General features: G+C 36.9%; 1 protein-coding gene across 3 annotated transcripts in view; it reads left to right on the plus strand.

The window, feature by feature from the left end:
- Positions 1 to 13,168, plus strand: part of pcx (pecanex) — a 743,348-nt gene that overhangs the window by 124,010 nt on the left and 606,170 nt on the right. The gene's annotated exons all lie outside the window — the stretch shown is intronic.

Raw genomic sequence — 13,168 nt, forward strand, 5'->3', positions numbered from 1 at the left:
GGGCCACAACTACGTGTGAAGGCAAGTTGTTCCAATTATCAATGACTTGCTGGCTAAGAGAGAACTTCCTACAATCTAATCTAAACCTCAAGCCCTATAATTTTAATTTATTATCCCCAGTTCTGGAATTATTCATTTCTAGGCATAAGCATTTCCATTGGTTGATTCCAGGAGGGTCTAACACAACATAAGATTTTGTTCTTTTGTTCAGTGAAGAAGTATTTTATGGATGCATATTACTACATGGCACATAGTTCTTATTGAAAAATTATGTTCTTATAAATACTGAGGTAGCACATTTTATCATTGGCAGTGCATCATTTTCAATAGTGAAATTTTTTGTGGACAAGTTTTCAGTATTGGCTGTATCATTAAAGATAAATAAATTATGAAGTAAAAGATGGTTTTCAGCATCAGTTCTGTCAGTTTCATTGAGAACCTCCTGATGCTATTGTGAAAGAAGCAAGAATTGATGTACAGTGGTCCTTAGGAACTGACAGGTATACAAGGAAGTATAAATTTAATTCTTGGCATTTTAATAATTGCTCATAGCAATGCCGAGTGTCAGAACATTTAGGTGAAGGAAAAAAGAAATCAGATTTTCTCTTTCTGGTGTATCTTTTGAAATGCTTTTGACAGCCAGTTCTGATCAGTAGTAACCATTTTTATAAACAAATTTTATTCAAAATTTCTGAGATGGTGCAAAATCTACAACAGTATCTTTCTCAAAACAATCATGTTCATGTGATGTCTAACTGGCAATCCAAATAGAAATCCATAGACAGAAAAAATCTAGTTAAATTGATGTTTAAAAGCATTCTGTACTAGCAAACAGTCCTGTGGGTTTTATTTTAATATCAAATGTGTACTTTTTCCTGTGAAAAAAATAACCTGTACATTTTCCGAAAAATCTCCTCCTGCCTCTTTTCTTGTTTTTTTTTTTTTTCTTTGACAAGCTCCTGCTTTTTTTTGCAAAAAAAATCGTGTTTTTTAATTGCTTACAATTGCTGTTGTTATTTATTTGTTGTTGTTGTTATTTGGTTTTTAGGAGCATTAGCAACTAAGGCCATATTGCTGCGGGATATGCGGTGGTCATTCCCTGACCTTTCCACATCCTCCGTGTTTGGTGGTGACGGGCTCGAACCCCGGTCTAATCAAGAAGCGTGTACTATGCAGTGCTGCTCGTTCCCACCTGGCTACGGAGATGCCGGCGCTTACAATTGCCTCCAAATGTTCTCCAGTGTTTTTGAAGTCAGTATTTGGCACTATGAATTAACCGACAGGTATTTTTCCTTGTCACCAAACAACCTTGAGTTCAGTTCTACCCAAATGGTATGTTATTTACGGATTGCTGCTACCCACATGCCATGCTGTTAATGTTAAACATCAATTGGCATTATTCTGCCTACCTGCCTAGTTTAGATTTTCTTGAAGAAACATATTATGATCACTGTCCTTAACCTTCCTGCCCTCCTTTGTATAATCAACAATTGAAACAATAAAGTTGAATAACCTACATCAGTATCATTAATAAATATTAAAGACAGTAAAGGGTCAGACTACAACCCTGTGGTTCCTCACTAATAAAATTTACCCATTAAAATTAGTGCCTATTACAATGACTCACTGTCTTCTGATATATATTCAATATCTTTATTTGCAATAATAAGCAGCTCTTAATCTCACATTGCTGCAATTTTTATTGCAGCCTTCAGTGTGAAATGGTAGTGATAGTTTTACTTCACTCTAAGAATGTGATGTTAAAATTATTTATTGCATTCTTTTTTTTTTTTTTTTTTTTTATGTGAACCCCAAACACGAGGGGTATTAGAACCTATAGTACTTAGTACCGTGCTTGGGTTGAAGGTTGAGAAGACGAAAGAAGATATTTGTTGACATTGGACTTGAACTTCTGTAGATTGTAATTTTCAGGAAATACATATGAAGGAAGGTTGTTCCAGAAAATGGCAGTTGAATGAATAAATGAGGAAGATGAAAAGTTGGTTCTGTGGGTTTGAAGTTGGACAGTAAATGGATGTCGGCTGGTGGCGGCGGCACGTGTTCGGACTGTTTTGAAAGAGAGAGCGGGAATTATAGAAGCCAATTCAGAAGAACAGTGGCCATGGAAGTATCTGTAGAAGAGGCATGCAGCAGAAACAGTGCGTCTATGCGAAAGCGAGTGGAGAAACTCTGTTAGAGATGAATCATTAATTAACCTAACTGCCCTCTTCTGAATGGAATCAAGAAGCCTGAGAGAGGTTTTGGGGGCACCACCCCAGATGTGGGAACAATATTCCATGGCAGGGTGGATTTGCGATTTATACAGAGTGAGCAGCTGTTTAGAAGAAAAATAACGCCGAGAGCGAAAGAGAAAACCAAGTTTTTTAGATGCAGAGGAAGGAATATTTATAATGTGCTTGTGCCAAGAGAGATTAGAAGTCAGGGTAATCCCCAAAAGAGATATATCATTTTGCCTAGAAATCAGAGTGTCACTAAACATAAGCATAGGAGCAGAAGAATCCTTTTTGCGAGATATAAGACAAGACTGAGTTTTAGAAGGGTTGAAATCAACTAAGTTGTCTTTGCCCCACTGGTGAATTACCTGAAGATCGGCATTTAAGGAATTGGTAGCAGATTTTTGAGAAGTTAAAGCTGATTGAGCAGGACAAGGTTTCTCAAAATGGAAAGTTGAATGCAATGTGCTATCATCGGCAAAACTATGGATAGGATTTCCAGTCAGTGGAAGAAGGTCATTGATATACAAGAGGAAAAGAGTGGGGGAAAGAACTGAACCTTGGGGGGACACCGGCATTAGTGGAGAGGTTAGAAGACAGAGAGCCATCTACCATCACCCTCAGTGAGCGATCAGTGAGAAAACTGGATAACCAATTACTAAAAACAGATGGCAAACCATAAGATGGAAGCTTGTTTAGAAGACCTTTATGCCAAACACGATCAAAAGCCTTTGAGATGTCAAGAGCAACTACTTATGTTTCACCGAACCTTTCCATTGAATTAGTCCATAAATGGGTAACATAAGCCAGGAATATCACCAGTGGATCGACACTGACGGAATCCATATGGGCGATCGTTGATCATACGGAAGGTTTCTAGGTGGTTTAAGAGTTGGCGGTTAATTGATTTCTCCATTACTTTAGAAAGAGTAGAAGTAATTGCAATGGGACGATAATTGGATGGGAGGGATTTGTCACCCTTTTTTAGGAACTGGCTAGATATGAGCAAATTTCCAAGCAGAAGGAAAAACACCTTTGGAATAAGAAAGTGAAAAAAGGCGGCAAAGAATAGGAGTAAGTTCAGGAGCACAGGTTTTGAGAACAAGTGGAGAAATACCATCAGGACCTGGAGCTTTCTTAGCATCAAGATTCTTCAAAATCTTTCTGATATCCTTTTGAAAGAAGACCACAGGAGGCATTGAATGGAGCGTGTTGGGAATGGTGGGAGGTGTTTTACCAAGATCATTAACTATTACTAACTATCATTAACTTTTCATTTCCATTATTTTTTGATTCCATTATTTTTTCCAGCACAGAAGTCAAACTCAGGGCTGTAATTAACAATCCTTTGAACTGTACACAGGAGAGACATTTTTGCATGTGTAGCTATAGAGGCTTCTCCTGACTATAAGTACAGCCATTCCCCGACTTACATCAGGGTTGCGTTCTGCGGAACTGTTGTTGTTATTTGGTTTTTAGGAGCATTAGCAACTAAGGCCTCCGCAGAACTCTGTGTAAGTCGATATTTCCCAAACTAGTTGTGCAGCACTCGCAAGTAAGTGCACTGAATTTGATTGAAGCAAAAAAAAAAAAAAAAATGTTCGGTGAACATGTAAATATAATTGTATTCAATTTTTTTTATCTCAATTTTTTTTTATCCCAGGAAAAATTACAAAATTGTACAAAATTACAAGTGTGCAATTACAAAAATTTTACTTTAATGTTGTGGAAACTAGCACGATGCTTGAACCTATTAAACCACCTGTTGCTTGCCACAAAGTTGGCTTGGTTTGTCGTACTTATCTTTAATATCTTCATACTTCTTGCTTTTGCTTGAATGGCCATTAGACCTCAGGGGCACTCACTTCTGAATCTGATTTTCTATCCATATTATTAATACCTTTTCTACCTTTGATATAGCACCTGAATGTTGTTTTGTGATCACCACTGTTGATCTTAAATGCATTGATCCTTTAACATGTTCTTTTATATGCGCACTGTCCTTTAACATAGTATCCACTGTTGAAGCAGTGAGACTTAATTCCTGTGCAATAGATGACAAACTTTGTCCTGCTCAGTACTTAATCATTTTCATCTTCATTTCTAAATTAATTTTGTTTCGTTTCCTAGCACTGTCACCACTTGCACTTTCTGTTGGTCACTTTCTCTTCATCATTGTAATAAGTAAAAGATATTTATTGGCTAAATGCCTGAGTATGAAGGAGTTTATTTATGCATGGTATGAAGGAGTCTACTACTCAGATAGTTTTAATGCATTGTTTTAATTACATCTCATATTGTGAATACCTTCATGAGTTGCCATGGTATTGCACACACACGGCAGATACTGCCACTGTCTGGGTAGTGGTGGTATCTGCCCAGTAGTGTCCATAGGTGAAGCGTTACTTATTCAAGGTAGTGAAATACGATGATAACTCGTTGTGAAGGTATTCACAATATATGAGATATAATTAAAACAATGCATTAAGACTACCTATGCATTACCCATGCATAAATAAACTCCATTGTAATAAGAAAACAGGAATGAAGAGAAGATTCTGAAAATTTATTTTTTTATATGATTGAAGATTTCAGTGAAGCGAAACACATTTCACCATAATAACATAAACCAAGGGGCTCACATCTGGTGAGTATGGGCTTGGCCCACCCAGGATCCAGAGCTGGATATCATCATTCTTCTCTTTCTTGGTGATTCCCTTCTGCTTCTCTCTCTCTCTCTCTCTCTCTCTCTCTCTCTCTCTCTCTCTCTCAGAGGATAACTCTGAAATTTTCTTTTTTGGCTGGTGCAGCATAAGCCTCAGGGCGCCTCCGTAGCCAGGTGGGAAGGAGCAGCAGTGCATAGCACACGCTTCTTGATTAGACCGGGGTTCGAGCCCGTCACTACCAAATACGGAGGATGCGGAAAGGTCAGGGGATGACCACCGCATATTCCCGGAGCAATATGGCCTTAGTTGCTAATGCTCCTAAAAACCAAACAACAAACATAAGCCTTAGGCTTCCTTGCACCATATAGCTAATCTTAAAAACCCACACAATTCCAGTTATTGGTATTATTGCAAATGCAGTAAGATCGAGTTTACTGCCCGTTTGTAATAATTGCACTAACAGAAAAGCCCAATAAACTGGAAAGTGCAAATTGTTTTTATTGTTTTATGGTCGTGACTTCCAGAAATTCGCTTTAGAAAAATATCACAAAAGCGTTCAGAATTGATTCTTACAACGGAACGTATGATAAAAATGAAAGTACAGTGCATTCTCCGACTGGACCGCATGGCCCTTCCTCAATAGTACCATCTGTAAACCTGTTGGCCACATATTTTGTTTTTGCATTGTTTAGTTAAAAGTGATTTTTATGTTGTTCTTTGACAAATTTATATAAAACTAATACAATTTACATTATAAAAATGACCTTTTAGAAAGATAATATCTTAGTTACTTAGGGAAAATTGGCTTAGGTAAAGAAAGCCAACACAAGAACGACAAGAAATGTCGGAAAACTTACGCGGAAAATTAGTTTCCTGACACCGGACTCTAGCACTGCTCGCTAGGTAAACAGACAGTAGGTGTTATTGGTCTGGAGCCGAAATCGAGAAGGATACGTTGATTGACAGGTAGGAATGACAAACGATGAAATGATTGGTGGTGGTGGGCACGACAAAGGACAAGCTACTGTGTGGTCATTGGTTGGCATTTTAATGTGTATTTATGAGCAAAGAACGGTGCATAATAGTTTTGTAATGAACGGTAAACCTTTTTTCGTAACCAAACCTAAATCAACAGTATAGTAAAAACACTCATGAACTCCAAAAATCTGCTTTTAATAAAGAAAAAAAAAACATAATTAATAAAAGTTTTGTTCTATTCGTTTTTATGTTTTTCATTATGTTTTTTTCTAATTATTAAAAGCAGATTTTTGGAGTTCATGAGTGTTTTTACTATACTGTTGATTTAGGTTTGGTTACGAAAAAAGGAAAGGTTTCTTTATTTTTCATTATATTTTGTAACCTGACCTTAAATGGTAGGTTAGGAAATAATAGAAAGGATGTCCTTATATTTAGTGACCTAACCTTAAACGTTAGGTTAGGAAATAATATAAGAAAAGAAAGATTCTATATATATATATATATATATATATAAAATGTTATTAATCTGTAGGCAATTAGGTATATATGGATCAGGTTACCAAGCTAGCAAATATAAACTAACTTTAGCCTGGGTGGGCTATAAACATTATATGAATGTAATGGTATTAAAAATAATATGATGCTAAATGATGAAAATAACCATAAAAATAATGATAAAAATAACAATATAAATGCAAATAAACAAAATGCAAATGAACAAAATAATTGCAATAACTTTCCCTCACTTGGCCATCAGTCTGCTACTTCATTGGGGCTTAGCGCAGAATGATAGCCAGACTAAAAGAATGTCTCATACCTACCCGTTTCTGTTGTCCCCATACCAGTTTTGTCAGTTATAAATTTTTAAGTGCTAGTATTAAATTAATAGAAAATCAAGGAGATAGGATAATAAGTTTAGTTTACATAAATTTTTAATTTTAAATTTAAATTTTAATTTTAAATTTTGCCTACGTATTGTCTGAAATAGCAACCTGGGATAGGTGACACAAAGCCCAACGGGTATGTATCAGAATAAATGAGAAAGGTTCTTACTTCCTTTGTACAATAGCATTAACATTCACAACTGACAAACTCCTAACGCTGTAAAATTGACTAGATATCATTATCATAACCATCATTAAGAAATTGCAAAAAAAAAAAAAAAATATATATATATATATATATATATATATAGTGAATAGCTGTTGAGGTGTTGATTGATGTTATGATACGTGTGTATCCACACGAGTGTCTTTAAAAATAAAAGTACAGTAATAAAAAAATAATATTTTGTTAATAAACAATTTATGCACTAGTCCACATGATTCTAAAAAAAAAAAAAAAGGTTAGATTGCCCCCTCCATTTCGGGAGGTGTTCAAGCTCCTATGGAATTCAAGTGGAGATAACCTGCCCTTTTTTCACCATTATGGAAAGCGTTCATTACGGCAAGTTACCATTAGTGCTTCTGAGTGCTACTAAATTGATACTAACCCAATGTTATCGTGTATTGTGTTCGTGCACCAATCAGCACATTGTTTGCCTCCCCTACCTGTCAATCAATATATCGTTCTAGATTTTCCTCCAGACCAATAACACCTACTGTCTGTTGAACAAGTGAGCAGCACTAGAGTGCTGTATCGGGAAACTAATTTTCTGTGTAAGTTATCCAACGTTTCTCGTCGTTCTCGTGTTGGCTTTCTTTACCTTCACCGGAAAATTTCAACTTCCGAGGTCTTGGAACAAATTACCAAAAATAAAAAATAAAAAATGTTATTTGGTTCACATTATGATATTTTCACAATACCTCCATTTATTCCTATGGAATGCAAAATACTTTTCCATATTTTTTTTCAGTTTGCACCTGCCGGAAAAAACTTATGCAAAGTCAAATTTACGTAAATTGAGCATTATGTAAGTCAGGGAGTGCCTGTATACCCTCATTTTAATAGCTAAAGGTTTGATTAGCCCTTTTTGTGCCTTTTTATATCATTGGATAGATTCCATCAACCCCAGGTACTGTTGTCACTTTTAGTTTTAACAGTTTCTTCTTCTTCAGTTACTGTAAAATCATTAAACTCCTAATGAGTTTTAGATATCTCTCTGAAAACTCCTTCTCCAAATGCATCTTAATGTATGAATATAGATGTATGATATTTATATAGATTGTCAGCACCCTGTACAGTATCATCAGTAATTATGCTTTCATATCAAGTAATTCATACTTATCCTTTCTAAGATAAGGATGAACTATGTTAGCACATAACAGAGAATCTTTGCTGCTTTTCTTTGTGTTCTTAGCCAAAGACTTCCAGTAATCTTTCTCAGCATGGCAGCCTCCTAAATAAGATTTCATGCATTTTTCTTCTGTGATGCTAAACTCTTCAGTTCATCTAACATCCATTTTTGTCAAATGAGCTGATTATTTTTGCAATATCTCTTAGTTGATATAAAAAGCATAGTGGCTTTTAAAATTACTTCCAAAAAATATCACACTTTTATTTGCATTTGTTAACATCAGTTGGCCCCCATTGAAGTGGATTTAAAAAAAAATCTAAAACCAGGTATATCTTTACAAAAACAAAATTGTTTTCCCTTGAATTTTTTGGTATTAGTAGTGGGCAAACAATGCAAGAAAGCAAACTTATATAGTATCAGCCACAAAATAGAAGGAAAGGAAAAAAACCACTTCCCATGTCATCTGCCATTACTTCTAATAGTCTAGTTCTTTGTATTAGTATTAGCATATAATGCAAGAAAGCAAGCTTATAAAGCATCAGCCAAAAAAAATACTCACTTCACCTATCCATCACCTCCAATATTTTATCTCGTGCTTCCTCGAATTTATTCAAACTATCCACTTCCACAACAACAGATGGAAGTTTGTTCCAATAATCAACCACCTGCTAGCTGAAGGCAAATCTCAACACAATCTATCCTACAAACATCCTTCCTCAATTTGAATTTATGCCCCTCATGTGTAGTCTTAACAAGAGGGAGAATGCCATCAGTGTTAAGCTCACTCAATTCATTCAAAGCCTTAAAAACATCAATCAGACCACCTCACAGGTGCCTAGTCTGCAGACACTACAATTGAAGCTTTTCTTGGGAAGAGCACCTCTTTGTTCCCCTCACCAATCTTGTTGCTCTTCTCTGTACTCGTTCCAGTAGCTCTACTGGAATGAGTAGAGCTACTTATATAAACTCTAAAAGGAAGGGGATGAATCTGATTTGTCCACTTAGTATCGATGGTTCGACTGTTGATGATCCTGCTCAGATAGCCAACAAACAGAATGAGTATTTTGCATATACATTCACATACGAGGAGTTATTAAGGTTTGAAAATGGCAGAAGGTTATCAAATTGTAGCAGGGTACTTAATGGTTTTGTAATTACTGAGAGCAAAGTGGAGGAGAAATTGTTAAAGTTAAACATAAGAAAGGCACCCAGGGTGGATGGGATCTATCCAGTTATATTAAAGGAGGTGGCAATGCAACTAAGCAAATCCTTAGTCATAATTATGAGAGCATCCTTGGACTCAGGGGAGGTCCCCATGGACTGGATATGTGCAAATGTATCCCCAATTTACAAAGGGCGATCGAAGGGTGACACGAGTAATTACAGACCAGTTAGTTTAACTTCTGTTCCAGGTAAAATAATGGAGTCACTGGTTAAAGATGCATTTCAGGATCATCTAGAGAAGACTGCAGCAATAATTCAGACACAGCATGGGTTTGTTAAGGGAAAGTCGTCTGACAAATTTGATAGGATATTGTGATGTGGTTACAAAGGAACTGGATGCAAAAACTAATTTTGATATCGTATATTTGGATTTCAGGAAAGCTTTTGACGCTGTTGCGCCTGGAAGACTATTGTACAAATTGGAGCAGAATGGTATTAAGGGTAAGTTGCTACAATGGATAAAAGGATGGTTGAGTGGGAGAAGACAGAGGGTGGTAATCAATGGGTGCTGCTCTTCGTGGACTAATGTTATTAGTGGAGTCCCATAGAGTTCGGTGTTGGGTCCCTCTGTTGTTTTGTATATTTATCAATGATATGGATGAAGGTATATCAGGCTGAGTGTCGGAATTTGTAGATGATACAAAGGTTGGCAGGGTTGTTAATGACAGTAATGGCAGTGTGCTACTGCAACAGGATCTAGAAAATTTGGGCAGATGGGCTAAGAAGTGGCAACTGAAGTTTAACATTGACAAATGCAAAATACTGCATATGGGTAGAAGTAACCCCAGAGAAACGTACCAACTGTGTGGTACTACACTTAAGGTGGTAGAAAATGAAAAAGACCTGGGAGTAATTGTGCAGTCAGATATGAAGTTTTCTGAGCAATGAGGACAGGCTGCCAGGGCAGGTCATGGGGTTTTGTCAATGATATATAGGAATTTTGCTAGCAAGGAGAAGGAGGTGATTATCCCTCTGTATAAGGCAATGGTCAGGCCACGCCTTGAGTACTGCGTACAGGTCTGGAGGCCTCATTTTAGGAAGGATGTAGATTTACTTGAGCGTGTACAGAGAAGGACAACAAGATTGGTGAGAAACTGGACAGGCATTTGGAGGGAATGGTGTGATTTGTTTTTTTATTTTTTTTATTTATTTATTTATTTATTTTTTTGGCTAATGCTGCTTAAGCTCATACATTCGCTTTCTTGCATCACATGCCACTACTACTACTACATATTTCCTAAGATGAGGCCTACAGACTTGAATGCAGTACTCAAGGTGTGGCCTAACTGTTGCCTGGTATAATGGCTAATCATCTCCTTATCCCTGCTAGCAAGGTTCCTGTGTATCATTGTTGTAACTCAGGAACTGTCTCAGTAGCCTGTTTTCACTGCTGAAAGAACTTCATGTCTGACTGCATAATTACCCCCCCCCAAGTCTTTTATTTTCTGATACTGTGAGCGTAGTACTAACAGTTGGTACTTTAATCTTGGATTACTGCTACCCATATGCAGCACATTTCAGTTGCCAATGTTAAACTTTAACTGTTATATCTTAGCCCATTTGCTTAATTTTTCTAGATCTTGTTGCCTTAGCATCCCTTGATTACTGTCATTATACAACCTCCAAACCTTTGTACCACCTGCAGACTTAGGCATTAAGTCTGATATACTTCCATCGGTATCATTAATAAATATAGAAAACAACAATAGTTGCAGAACTGAAACCTGGGAGACTTCGTAACATTAGTCAATGAAGAGCAGCGATCATAAATAACCATTCTCTGTCATCTTTATTCAGACTATCTGCTTCAGTAACATGAGATGGAAGTGTGTTCCAACATTTAACTGCCTGCTGGCTGAAGGCAAATTTCTGCACATCTATCCTGAAACCATCCTTCAATTTAAATTTATGCACTTCACATGTATTCTGAGATAGAAGAAGGATTTCATTGGCATTGTGTTTACTCAAGCCACTCAAAGCTCTAAAGACCTCAGTGGGGGCTCACATCTGGTGAGTATGGGCTTGGCACACCCAGTGTCCTGAGCTGGATATCATCATTCTTCTCTTACTCTTTCTTGGTGATACCCTTCTACTTTTGACTCTCTCTCTCTCTCTCTCTCTCTCTCTCTCTCTCTCTCTCACTCTCACACACACACACACACACACACACACACACACACACACACACACACACACACACACACACACACACACACACAGGGTTACTCGGGAATTTTTTTTTCCTGGTGCAGCATAAGCCTCAGGCTTCCTTGCATCATATGGATATTAATAATAATAATAATAATCTCCTCATAGTTGCCTAGTCCCCAGACTTCAATTTGCAGAACTGAAGCAGGTTAGGGTACTCTCTTGTTCCTCTTGCCAATCTCGTTGCTCTTCTCTGCACCTATTCCAACAGATCCCATGTTTCCTAAAATGAGGTTTCCATATTTGTGTGCTGTACTTCATTCCTTACTTATCCATCACTTCCTTATCCCTGCTGGAAAAATTCCTGTATATCTTGATAAAATCCCCATGAGTTGTTCTAGCAGCCTGTGTGCACTGCCCAGAGAACCTCATATCAATTACCCCCAGCTTTTTATTCTCCACTAACCTGAGTGTGGTATCACACAGTTGGCACGTTAATCTGAGATTACTGCTACCCATGATCAGCAATTTACATTTGTCAATGATAAACGTCAATTACCACTCCTCAACCCATTTGCCTAATTTTTATAGATCTTGTTGCAGCAACATACCCCATCCCATTTGCTTAATTTTTATAGATCTTGTTGCAGCAACATACCCCATCCCATTTGCCTAATTTTTCTAGATCTTGTTGCAGTAACATACCCTGATTACTGATATTAGCTGCCCTGCCAACTTTTGTATCATCTGCAAACATAGAGGGAAGATGGAAGGTTATGCCTTATATGCCTTTATCCATAGTAGTAACTTGCCCTTAATGCCACACTGCTCCAATTTCTAATGTGGTCTTCTATGCACAACAGTATCAGAAGCTTTTCTGAAATCTAAGTGTATGACATCAGTTTATTTCTTGCCTCCAGTTCCTTTGTTACTGCATCATATTATCCAATCAGATTGGGCATAAGATTGCTCCCATATTAAATCTATACTGCAATTGCATCTGTATAACCACCTGCCTGTCTAGTTTGTCCCATATTTCTTCTTTAACTAGTGACTTCACTATTTTCTCTCAAACAGAAGTCAAGCTAACAGGTCTGTAATTATTCATGTTACCCTTTAATCCTCTTTTTGAATTGGGAATATACATTTGAACATCTCCAGTTCATAGGGTTATTCCCTGAATCCAAGGATGTACTCATAATTATTGATTAGGTAAAGATTTGCTTACCTCCTTTGCTGTCTCCCTTCACATAATTGGATAGATCCCATCTCACCCATGTACTTTTTTTTTCTTCTATGTTTAGCTTCAACAATTTCTCTTACACTTTCCTCTCAGTTATCACAAAATCATTTAGTTCTCTTTTTTGATTTGGTAAACTTCTCACATCCCCACTGCTTAAAAATTCCTCATGTGTGAATAATAATTTCTTTGAATAAATCCTGCATCAGCACACTATCTTAACTTCCTTCTTCCTGTATTTAATGATTCTTAATACTCAATGAATTACTGCTGATAATCAGATCAAGAAAATTTCTTTCTCCTATTGTCTCTCATAACTCTTTCATGATTGCTATATTCAACTGTTATCAAATTCTGGTCTGAATTACAAAGGAATTATTCAGCTTTACCTTACATATGTCCACATCATACAGCTGAAATTGACCATGGGTGCAGTTTTCTC

This window comes from Mastigoproctus giganteus, chromosome 6 (genome assembly GCF_048544385.1).
Source record: "Mastigoproctus giganteus isolate SK-2022 chromosome 6, ASM4854438v1, whole genome shotgun sequence".
Lineage (NCBI taxonomy): Eukaryota > Metazoa > Arthropoda > Arachnida > Uropygi > Thelyphonidae > Mastigoproctus > Mastigoproctus giganteus.